Genomic DNA, 10,387 nt, shown 5'->3' with positions numbered 1-10,387 from the left:
AAATAGTTCATCGAGTTTGGAAAAAGTTCATCAAATTTGGAAAAGAGTTCACCGATTTGAAAATAGTTCATCGACTTTGAAAAAAAAAGGTTCATCGATTTGACAAAAGGTTCATCAATTTTGAAAAAAAAGTTCACTGATTTGAAATAAAGTTCACGAATTTGAAAAAAAAGGGGTTCACACACTTAGAGAAGAAGAAAGGAAAAAAAGAAGAAGGAAAAAACCGAACAAAATCGTTCGTCAGAAAAAAATATGGAAACAAAAGGGTGAAAAGCTCTGACGCAACACAAACAGGTAAGGTGGTTGAGTGGTTCTGGCAGAATGCTTATATGAGGGAGGTCACCAGTTCGAATCTTGCCCAGCACTAGCAGATTTTTGCCTTTTTAGAAGGAAAAAAAGGAGAATAGGCCGGCCCAGTTCGGCGGGAGGGTGTGCGCCCGATTGCATAAATAACTAAAACGGGCGCTATAAGCGCCGTTTAGGAATTGCCGTCGTCACCCGCGTCTGGTAGTATCCATTGTCTAATTTCATTTATACTAGCACAAATACCCTTCCCTTGCAACAGATTTTTTTTGACCCAATGGCTCAAGACCCCCTCCTCCTCCTCCTCCCACAACCCACTGCCAGACATGATGACATCAACAAACTCTTTAAAGTCCTCCACGCTGCCATGACAAGATGTGTTGCAGAAAAATCATAAACGTGAAAGGCAACACAAATTTCCATGAACCAATGTTGGCTAGGTTTAGGGATTGCGTAGAGTACCGCTATTTATACTCAATGATATTATGAGCATTTGACAAAGATCCTCCACTCCTAGCTAATATAAGATACAAAACTGTGGAGTTTGTGTCCGACTCTGTGCTTTGGTGACTCCAAGTGCGACTCTTTGTGCTTTGGTGACGGGCGGAAAAAACACAAAACTTGCAAAAGTTGTTAGGTTTTCTTGCTTTTCGCAAGTTAATATTACTTGTGTGAGGTGTCTAGCTGATCTGAAAATTACGGCTCCTATGACTTGAAGATATAGAAAAAAGCTTGATTTATGAAGGAAACATTTCACAAACTTTGAGATACTGTTTGCAACGGAAGAAAATTATTGATGTGTATATATTATTAGACAGTCATTGGCCTTTCCAGGAGTTAATTGATATTCATCAAGGCAAGTTTTTATTGGGTCATTTTTTTTCTTCTTGCGAAATTCATTTACTTTCCAAAGGATAAATAGGACCCGCGCCTCACCCTCCCTTCATTATTCTCGAGGTGTCCTTTTTATTTCATGATAACTCGGGGGCTATATAAATTGGTATGATTGCTTGTAAACAAGCGATATGGGAGTATTAACAGAAACAAGAGATAACCTAGTTGGAGCTAGCCTTAGCATGGCTGCTAGCGGGTCGTTGGTTCCATCCTCAGTCCCAGCAACTATTTATTTGCGCTTCTTTCTTCGAAGGCCATGAGCAGGCCCATGGGCCAGTACCTGTACACGAGGAAAGGGCCCCGAGCAGAAAATGAATAAGTGTACATGAAAATCAAGTGTCTGCAATAGTCTCATGAAATACAAAAGTTAAAGAGGCTACTTCCTTGGTTCATGAATAAGTGTACATAAAAAAAAATAGGATAGATTATGATGTGGAGTAAAAAATGCATTGGGAAGGTGCAAGCCACCATCTCTCTCCTTTTTAATTACCCCACCCTCAATGAGCGAAGTGCATGTAGAAAGTCAAGGGACCATGTGTTGAATGTTATTAGTCTTGATTACCATGTGATGATAGAGAAACATATTTTTCTACTTTAAAGTGCATTGGAAAGTTAGAAGTACACTCTTTTGTGGAGAAATTTAGATGACAAATGTACACTTATTTCATGGACGGAGGGAGTATGCTATAAAATATTGTATGAGACCTGGCACGGTACATGCAACAGTACAACTCTGAAGATGGTTTGGTGGCAGGTGGCTGCGGCGGGCTCATACCCGGCAGGCGTCCTGGTTGAGGAGTGTCCCGGACTTGTAGGTGCCCCATATCCGGCAGGCGTCCTGGTTGGGACCTCAGGTCTTAGATGTTTAGGTTTGGTTGCGATGTCTGTTTGGTATTAGGCTCAGACTATCTGCGCCCCTTCATCAATTGGATATGTGTAGCGACAGTTGTTGCTTAGACGGTGGCTTTAGTCTTACTGTTGTATGGCTTTGTAAGGTCTTGTGAGAATAATTAATAAAATGGACGTATGCATCACCCAGATGCAGAGGCCGGGGGTCATCCTCCTTTTCTAAAAAAAAATAATAAAATATTGTATAAAGCTGAATTAGCATCGGGGCTAAATTTGCTGATACAGCGAGCAACTATGTGTTGATAAGTCTGCCATGAATATGTAAGAAAAGCGATAAAAGCGTTAGCACATCACCCACAAAACAGATTCGTTTTAAACACAACATATCGTGCAAATTAGCTAAAAAAATACCATCATACAAAAATGTAGCGGTCAAAAAACCAGAAGTCACTCGGAAAAAAAGGCAACATGATGTTTGGTCCAAACCACACCCTTTAATTCTGTTTTTGTTAGCCCCCCCCCCCCCCCCCCCCCCCCCCCCCCCGGCCACGCATGTTACAATTATGTCTGAGAGTGGATTTTCTACCATGCACGGGACCTCCCGTGCATGCATCCACCACCTCATTTATTGTTTTGTGGGACCAATGACATCATCAGTGTTGGTTTCTCTACTCACTAAGTTTCATTTAAAAAAATAGATGTCTAATGTATGTTGGAGTGAAAATTTGATTTACATTTTGTTTGCATAATTTGTTTTTTTCGACAAGATCTTTAAAACAAGACTAATATTTCATATATTTTTGGAAATTAGTTTTTAGACAACTAAATAACCATGCTTCAAACTTGTTTCGTACAATTGTTTTAGTTCCATGCAAAAAAATTAATAATTGCATTCTATTTCATAAAGAAAAAATCTAACTATTACACTATGGCTCGCCGTGTTCCGTTGTGTATCGTAATGTTACATTGTCTGCCGATGTGTATCAAATTGATTCTTCTTTATTTTACAGTGTTCCACCATGTTTCAGAACATGAATTTTCAAACTTGTTGAAATACATTCAAAAGTGGTCTCGTTTTAAAGTTCTTGTTGTCGTAAACACAAATATGCAAACGGGTCATAGATTATACTTTTGATTCAAAATATAAAGTAGATTTTAACTTGGAAATAGAATGAAAAAGTATGGGATGATGGAGCCTAGCCGGAACAGTGTGCTTTCATGTGCCAGAGAAAGATGTAGCAAGTATCAGCAGCATTAAACCATATGCATGGCATCAAATCTTTAACGGCTCTCCCATGCACGGTACCTCCCGTGCATGGGAGAATTGCTTTTCTCAATTATGTCTTTCCTTTCTCACCGCCTAGTAGGGGCTTTTATTTCTTTTTCATTTAATGGGTCTTTCCTTTCTCCCATCAACGAGCATGCAAAGTCCCTCTCTTTTTATTTTGTTTTGCCACACATGTCACAATTTATTTCTTTTGCTCATTTAATGGCTCTTTTCCTTTCTCCCATTGCCCCTCACAATCTCCCACCAACCTTCTTAATGCGATCATGCAAGTCCCTGCACATGAGCATTCTCCATTGCCCCCATAAATGTCCCATCTCGCCCTCCGTGTACTGATTTTGTATGATGTCTGTTGATTAAAAAACTTGCTAACATATATGAATCGGTAGATTTTGGTGTAAAAAGTCGATGTGGTACTATTTAATAGGTGCACTGACATGAAAGACTGATATGACGCTTCGATTTGGTATTGTGCCGGAAGAAACAACCCAAATAGAGGTGATTTGCATAGCTGGGCTGACTCCCAAAACATCGACGAATATATATATATGTTGTCTCTCTGTGTATTGCCAGAAACAATTGTTTAGCGGGTTTGTTAGGACCTGTTGCTATGTTAAATAGGTTGTGGGTTCAAGCATTGCTTTGCACTTAATTTTTAGTTTTTGTGTGCGTTGGGCATTAATTATAGACACCCAAGTGGGCTTGTGGAACGCAGCGGCAGCCCAACAGTTGTACACGGGCGAACGTAACAGAAGATCATGAAGTAATTTTAGTACCACCTCGTATATAGTCTATATCTATATTTATGCCTATTAATAAAGTATGAAGTGTACCATAGTGAACGGACAGAAACACTCCCTACTTTATTAGTAGGTAAAGATAGAGACTAGGGAGTAGTTAGCAAAACGAATGGACAAAAGTATTCAGAGATGTCCATGTAATGTAATGCATCTGGTCACTTGCAAGCTTGTCGAAATAAAATCATAAAATGGATTCTTTTAGGTAGGGATGAACATGGAGTGGAATTTTTCCGCTTTTCCGGAGGAAAATTAGAAATAGAGAGGAATTATGAAAATGAAAATGGAAATTTGCAAAATGGAAGTGAAAATGAAAAAAAATTATGCGAAAACGGAAACAAAAATAGAACAGTGTTTTTCGATGGAACAAATGTGGAAACAGAAATTTCCATTTCCGTGAATATGGAATTTCTGTTTTTACTGTAGGCATATGGTTACTTTGTAGCCCAACCATGAAACAACACACAATAACACAATGAGTAGAATGGATCATTTGAGACCCAACTTCTACTACAACACATGTACTCAACTTGACCCTATGCACAATTTTCTAGTACTAGTCCAATACTATGCTAAGTTACTAAAATAAACATATTATTTTGTAGCCATGTTAACAATTCATTAAAAAAAATTGTGTGTGTATTTATCTAGGATTGAAGGGTTTTTTAAGTTTCGGTCAGTGTCCGCTCTGTATTCGCTTCATGTCCGTTTCCGATAGTATCTATTTCCGTATTCTTTTCCGAGATTTCTGTAATTGTTTTTGCTTTTGCAAAAAAAAATGAAAACAAATGTAGTAGCACTTAGTTCCCTCGGTTTTCATCCCTACTTTTAGGGACACATTACAAACAAAGGCACTCACATACACGCATGCACACTTGCCCTGATTTATTGCTGGTTTCGCTCGTAAGTTGCTTAGCGAATTTTGTAAAATCCAGCAGACTGCCACGCCTCAAACTCCTGATCGGTCTGCTGCACAATCAAGTGGACCGCTCGCATCAAAGTGATCTTTCTAGTTGTGAATAATCATGTCTTGAACAACACTGTATAGTGTGTGCAGTTCAGAATTCTTATGGAACTTAAAAGAAATTGAATTAAAAAGTCGAAAGCAAATTCCAAAGTAACTATTCCATCAAATATATAGTTTAGAAGTGTACTGTTCTCTTTCGTTACACTGTTCTTCACTCTGTTTATGCAGAAACTGGGACTGGCATTGTACTGATTTTATCATTATATCAGTGCATCAATTCTCTTCACTTCATTCTTCCTAGATACTCACTCCCTCCAGATTACCATGTCCAACGGCACAAAGAAAATTATGACACTGAAGAATAAATAGTAACATCAGAGATTCACTGCAACGCCCATGTATCTTGATTCTTGAGACACAAATAAGTTAAGTATTTGAAAAAATAAATTCTTAATGTTGTAGGTATCTAAGAAAATCCAAACAAATCATAGCATGTAAATTGCGAGGGAACACCATTTTCTACATAAGAACATTCTGATTCATCACTACCCATGACAAAGCCAATCTAATGTGGTAACTGGAATAACAGAAAAATATCTCTAATTTCATCAAGTCCATACATATAAATACAAGTAGTACAAAATTACCCCTAATCCCGACGGCCTATCGTATGTTAACGGCCCTCGTCGGCATATATTGAGGTATGTAGAAAAGCCATCGGCATATCCCCACAATGCCGACGGTGGCCGTCGGCATAGCGGGACATATGCCTACAGTGGCCGTCGGCATAGTCGTGGGCCTGGTGACCCTGTGGTTGACGGGCATTTGACGTCGTCATATCTATGCTGACGGCCCTAATGGTGGCCGTCGGCATAGGCTTGGTCCACGTTATCGATCCGCGACACGTGCCACATCATCGATCTGAGGCGTGTCGGTTGGGCACACCTCATCGATCCGCGGCAGTAGCTTGTGAAAACACGTTTTAGAAAACTCCTCAAAAAGTTTTGCATGTGCCAGCTCCCTCTCTCTCTCTCTCTCTTGACTTTTGCATTCGACTTCTGGCAACTTTTGCATTCTGCATACTGTCTCTCCTCCTGTCGCTATTCCCTCTTTGTACCTGGCGCAACTACTGGTAGAGCTAAACGTAGCGGTGTGACATGTGAGGTGGAGCAGTGTCCGGTTTCCATTTTCGAATATTTTACTACTGCCTTCTTTACTGTTTACATAGGCCTGCAAATCCATTAGCCGTGCAGGACAAGCACAGATCGCCAAGTTGGCCAGTGTGGATGGACGGCGAGATAAACCGAACGATTTACGTGAGAGAGAAGGGAAAGAAAACCGAACGATGAAGCCAAAGTGTGCTCCAGGAATTCTCCTTCCGTGACCCAGGCTTGGCCCAATTAAGTAAGAGGTTCAATTACGGACACAATGAACCATATAACGCAAGGAAAATAAAATAATAAAAAAAATTAATGAACGTATGGAGAACTATGAAAGCCTTCTTCCTTTAACACATGACTGCCATATGAGCACAAGCTTCGATCGATAGTGACCCTAGACCATCATGTGGAGGATTTTGGAGAGCAGGGACATGGCAATGTTCAAGTCTGAACTGATGCTACCTCGGTCTGTTTCTCGCAACATCACCACTGATCTTCTTTGGCGTTGGCACTGTTTCCGGTCGACTGCAAGATGATCATCAGGCTTGGGTGCAAAGCTTCACGACCTCAATCGCTATAGTCGCATGTTCCCTTCCCCTCATAATCTGGTTGTGTTTGATTTTCGCTTTATAAATAGCATGTGCTGCTCACCGCTCCTCTCTATCGACCTCGCATGTCGACCTTCTCCCCTCCCCTCCCCTTCCCTATAATAGTTTGTTGTCACTAGGCAGTGTAATGGAAAGGTCCACGAGGTGGTATCATGGCAAAAGAGGGAGGTGGTTGAGAACTTCTGAACAGAGAAAGTTTTAGAATTCACAGGAGATGTGTTCCCATAGTCGATTTTCCTATCGATGATTGAGGTGTCATGCCTTTGGCATACAGTAGTTTGTAAGTGCTCACTTTATCCTCCCTACCTTTTTTCTAACCCCTATCTCTTCTAGCTGGTGCATGCTTTTTTTTAGTTGATGCATGTTGTTAATTACATGCTATTTCGTTTGATTCACCTTGTTTGTTTGGGTGCGGATTAATCGACAATAGGAATTAGGTTGGAAAAGGGTTGCCAAACTAGATTTATCAACCAATGGAAGTTATGCAGGGCATGACTAAGGAAAGGACACTTTGTACCAGCATATTTCGATACTTGCCCTCCATGAGGAGTCGATCAGCTTCTACTACACATACCCTCAGTTATCCTCCATCGTTCATGTGGTCGATGATGCTATGAATGCTGGCACAACAGAATACCTCAAGGTTGCAGCATGTCGACACATCCAATGTCCAAGAGAGTCTCAACTAGGATTGTTCAGGCACTGTTTCATCTTGTTCATTTGTGCTTTGCCTAAGTAGCCTGGTAGCTCATTTGGCATGCCGCCGTCCTAGACTATTCCTAGGCCTCCAGGTGTGCCGCTCAAACCAGGATATGCAATTGGGCGGCTAAGTATGAGTTACCAATTCTCGATCCTTCCTAAGCCCGGGCATACATGCACGCCCCTAGTTGGCAGCCATCTTGGCATGTAGTGCACTGCATGGTGTTTTCTCTGCCTGAACTATACTAAAGTGTTCTCATGAGAGCTTGTCTATATAACTTTCTTTAGGATGGACACATTTACAATATGGAGATGGGCATGATGGATGCCATCAAAGTTAGTGAGATTGTGCAAAATGTATTGGTGGATGCCATCTACCTCCCATTGTCAGACGCTATTGGTTGTCAAAGGGATCGTGTACATTGGAGTCGTCCTTTTCCACCAATCAGTTGATGTTTATTCATCGGGAGTCAAGACAACACGTGGAATTTAAGTGCAAATATATTACTGTTAGTGCAGTTTACTCAAATAAAGATAGATATACATTGCAAAAGAATGATGCAGTTTATGGAGTGTGTAACAAAACAAATTTTTTATATGTTAACTAATGTCATTTTTATTTTACAAACTTTACTATGTTAACCATTATCCAACTTTTTTTGACCCACGCTTGATTCAACTTTTTTTATTATGATTTTCCCCCCCGTTGCAACACAAGTTAAATTCCACGCGATGTCTTTGACTCCCAATGCGTGCAACGCACGTTAAAAAATCATAATCGATGGACATTGGAGATTATGGGCATGGCCATTGGAGATTATGATTTTTTTATTATGTTTTTTCTCCCGTTGCAACACACGTTAAAAAAAAATCATAATCTTCAATGGCCAAGCCCACATTTTACTGCATAACCGAGATACACTATCACTCGCATTTTCGTGAAATCATGAACAATTGTTGAAAGTCATGAACAATTTTTTAAACTTGTGAAAATATCTGAAATCATGAATATTTTTCAAATTCGTGATTTTTTAGAGATTTTCAGACATTTATAAAATCAGGAACATTTTTTGAATTCATGAACATTTTATACTATTTGAAAAAAATCGAACATTTTCTAAAACAATTTTCTTGAATAGGCGAACATTTCTAGAATCCACAACCATTTGGAATTGGTGAAAAAATTTCTCAAATTCATGGACTTTTTTTGGGATTTAACAAACATGTTTTAAAATGCATGATCATTTTATGAATGAGCAAACATTCTAAGAATCAATATACTATATTGTAAGGCACGATCAGTTTTTGATGTTTTAGGATATTTTTTAATTGATAAACATTTTTTGAATGGACAAAAATTTATTCAATTTCATTAAAAAAATTAATACATGAACATTTTTAAGGAATTATTAATTTTTTTATTTCCACAACATTGTTTTTCGAAATTAGGAACATATTTTAAAAACCTCAAACATTTTATGAATCCACAAACATTTACGATTTATTAAACATTTTATTTTGAAAATTCTCATTTTTAAAATATTCAGAACTCTTTATTGAATTCCCAAAATATTGAAAGTAGATAAAACGAAGACGAAAAAAATTGAAAATGAAAGACGAAATAAAAAAAGGCCACCCAGACATGGCCCGGCCCAAACAGGCGCGTTATGTGTTCTTTGCAACTTTCGAGGCAATTCAGTGACATACCACCTGAAGCAATAGCCCCTTTATTATTAGGTAGTAGCAAAACGGCCCATACGTTGCAACAGAAGGGGAAAATATTGTAATCTCCAACGGCCCATACGTTGCCAAATTTTGTTGCATCACCGATAAACACTATCACTCTCAATTTCGTGAAATCATGAGTATTTTTTAAAATTCATGCACATATGTGAAATCATGAACATTTTTCATATTCATGAACACTTTTACAAATTTTCAAACATTTTCTAAAATCAATAACTTTTATACTATTGGCAAACATTATTTTTAAAATTGTAAACACTTTTAAACAATTTTCTTGAATCGGTGAACATTTCTAGAATCGGCGAACATTTCTTTGGAAATCGGTGGAACTATTGTCAAATTCACGAACATTTTTTATTTAAAGAACACTTTTTGAATTTCGTGGTCATTTTTTGAATGAATAAACTATTTTGTAAGTCACGAACAGTTTTTCAGTTTTAGGATATTTTTCCATTCAGAACATTTTTTGAATTGGCAAAATTTTGTTCAATTTCGTTAATAATTTTTAATACACAAACTTTTTAGAAAGCATCAATAATTTTTTATATCCCAAACATTTGTTATCAAAATTTTGAACATTGTTTGAATAAGGAGCATCTTTTTAAATTTCGGAAATGTTTTGAAGTTCCAAATTATTTATAAACTAGAAAAGATGAAGAAGGAAAATAATTAGAAAAAATGAAAACGAAATTTATTTTAAAAACAGGCTGCCCGGACATAGGCTGTCCCAAACAGGTGCGCCGCGTCTTCTCTAGCGCACAGAGTGTAGTATAGGAAGTCCGTCCTGCACGGGCCAGCCAGGCGGGGGATTTTCGCTGTGTGAAATGCTTTTTTATCAGTTATAGGTGACATTGGTGGGTAATATTTTGCAACTTTGGGGCAATTTTCATGGCGTATTCGCAGAAGCAATAACCCTTTATTATTATAGGTATAGATAGATATAGATTAGCAGATGTTAGATGGATTTAATTTTTTTAGCTTGAACTACTACCATCATTGGCTATTTTAAATCACCATTCTTTTAAAGATAGTTTTATATGAAATCTAGCAAATTTATGGTGCGCTCTAGTATGATAATC

This window comes from Triticum aestivum, chromosome 3A (assembly GCF_018294505.1).
Source record: "Triticum aestivum cultivar Chinese Spring chromosome 3A, IWGSC CS RefSeq v2.1, whole genome shotgun sequence".
Taxonomy (NCBI): domain Eukaryota; kingdom Viridiplantae; phylum Streptophyta; class Magnoliopsida; order Poales; family Poaceae; genus Triticum; species Triticum aestivum.
The sequence above is the reverse complement of the archived record's forward strand: the minus strand, read 5'-3'. Positions refer to the sequence as shown.